The following is a 2,551-nucleotide window of genomic DNA, read 5'->3' as shown; positions in this document are numbered from 1 at the left end:
GGGGGCGGTGTCCTGGGGGCCACGGAAAGGCAGTGCATCAGGGAGAAAGGTACCCCTGGGCCAACTGCTGTTCGTTATCAGCTTAGGGAAGCTTAGCTTGAAGAAATGGCCAGCGAGGAGACCCTGCATGACCCTGAAAAGAGTCCAGAGCTTCCAACCATGTGCATTAATATGGTATGACAGCCATGCATATGCAATTTTTTTTTAGATTAAAACTTGCACGTGGCCCTGGCCGGTTGGCTCAGCGGTAGAGCGTCGGCCTGCCGTGCAGGAGTCCTGGGTTCGATTCCCAGCCAGGGCACACAGGAGAAGCGCCCATCTGCTTCTCCACCCCCCCCCTCCTTCCTCTCTGTCTCTCTCTTCCCCTCCCGCAGCCAAGGCTCCATTGGAGCAAAGATGGCCCGGGCGCTGAGGATGGCTCTGTGGCCTCTGCCTCAGGCGCTAGAGTGGCTCTGGATGCAACAGAGCGACGCCCCAGATGGGCAGAGCATCGCCCGATCGGGCGCATGAGGGAGTCTGTCTGACTGCCTCCCCATTTCCAGCTTCGGAAAAATGAAAAAAAAAAAAAACTTGCACGTGAAGGCCGTGTTTACCATCACGAAAAGCATTTTCAACTCCAGTTATGGCATAAACTAGAGTAGCACTTTCTGGCAAATGTTCCGCCAAGAGGATAATAGGTTCTGGAGCTCCTCCTTTGAGGCGAAGTTTGAGGACCTTGGAACAGTGACGTGGAGGGACAACAGACAGCTGCCCAAGGGAAGAGGCTCGGTGAGCCGGCCTCAGCTTCCCACGTGAACAGGGGCACAGCCACCACTCTCAAGCTTCCAGAACCGGAAACCAGGATGTGAAGGCCCAACGGAAACCAACGTCCATAAGAGAGACACCACTAACATGGATTCAAAATCAGGGCTGCCCTGGAAAATTCCAACTGAGACAACTGAGGCCCACTTTTCTAAAGCGAAAGGGAGGAACAGTTAACTCTGGCCAATTATAAAACGGGAGATAATGATAAAACGCTCATTTTCACCTTATTAAATTGTGAGGTAACTTTCTGACTGTGTGATGAAACTTGGAGCTGCAGCAATTTTATGAGTTTTGTGCTACGAAATGTTCCTTGTAATAAAATGGCAAACATGCGTTCAGGAGAGAAGGACAGAGGAACGCTGCTGACCTTGGTCCGCTGCAGATTGCTGCCCTGAACAAGGTCATCCGCAGTAATAATCTGTTTCCATCCCAGTTAGCACCTTCAAGGGACCTCAATGGCTTCCTGAGAGCAGTATTTCACGGCCTTTAGCGGAAAGGGGACGATTTGCACCAAAATTCTGACTCTGAAAATTCCTGGTTCCACTAAAGACTGGGAAAAAAATAAATAAAAAACAGTCTTTCTGGGGAAAGAAAGGCAACATTAAAAATGAATTTTCCTCTATTGCTATTACTTCACCAACTCTGCTTCTATTTGGAATAGCCCACGGTAGAGCCTGTTCTCTGCGATTTCCTGCTCACGCTCTGTTTTCTCCATTGTCACCCCCACTCCCACCGAAGAACAATGCTATTCTTCCCTCCTCGTTCTGTTTCCACATTTTCAGAGTGGAGTGTAGTTTACGAGGTGCTTTGGCAAGCGGGGTTTCCCACAAGTCAGGAGACCTAGGCCACTTCTTTTGACTGAGGCTGACAGCACACTCAAAATGAAAGGAAAAAAAGTTATAAAAATTATAGAATCAGTTAAAACATTTTCACTGTGCAAATTATTACTTTTAACACACATAAATGCAATGTATCTCATTGGAGATACAACTGCATTATGTGAACGTATTTGTAGGTGTACAGTTCTTAAAAATCTAAATTTGAGATAATTGGTGAATATGGGGCTAAAGGGCTTCATTGGCCCCACACTGCACCCCATCCTCCACCCTGCCCAGCCCCACACTGCACCCCTCCACCCTGCCCAGCCCCACACTGCACCCCATCCTCCACCCTGCCCAGCCCCACACTGCACCCCATCCTCCACCCTGCCCAGCTCCACACTGCACCCCATCCTCCACCCTGCCCAGCTCCACACTGCACCCCATCCTCCACCCTGCCCAGCCCCACACTGCACCCCATCCTCCACCCTGCCCAGCCCCACACTGCCCCCCATCCTCCACCCTGCCCAGCCCCACACTGCCCCCCATCCTCCACCCTGCCCAGCCCCACACTGCCCCCCCATCCTCCACTCTCCCCAGCCCCACACTGCACCCCATCCTCCACTCTGCCCAGCCCCACACTGCCCCCCATCCTCCACTCTCCCCAGCCCCACACTGCACCCCATCCTCTACTCTGCCCAGCCCGGCTCACATCTGTAGGATGGTCACTCTTCACAGTAACCCCGTATGCAGACGAAGAAAGTATATTCTTCTTTTCTCAGGTGATAAAGGAGGGCACTTATGCCTGCAAGACTGTGAGAATTTCCTAAGCTTCCAAAGCTGAGTGGCTGAGCAAGGAATCGAACCTAGGTCTTAGCTTTCAAATTCAGAATGTTTTCCACTATGGGGCCTTACGTCCTCTTCTAAAA

General features: G+C 51.5%; 1 non-coding gene across 1 annotated transcript; it reads left to right on the top strand.

Annotated features, from left to right (window-relative positions):
- The first annotated feature begins 225 nt into the window (after positions 1 to 225).
- TRNAG-GCC (transfer RNA glycine (anticodon GCC)) lies at positions 226 to 301 on the top strand. Its single transcript has one exon. It is a non-coding gene; the product is annotated as a tRNA-Gly (tRNA).
- The last annotated feature ends 2,250 nt before the right edge of the window (positions 302 to 2,551 follow it).

The sequence above is a fragment of the Saccopteryx bilineata genome, chromosome 5 (genome assembly GCF_036850765.1).
Source record: "Saccopteryx bilineata isolate mSacBil1 chromosome 5, mSacBil1_pri_phased_curated, whole genome shotgun sequence".
NCBI classification, from domain to species: domain Eukaryota; kingdom Metazoa; phylum Chordata; class Mammalia; order Chiroptera; family Emballonuridae; genus Saccopteryx; species Saccopteryx bilineata.
This window is presented reverse-complemented; position numbering and strand designations above follow the sequence as displayed.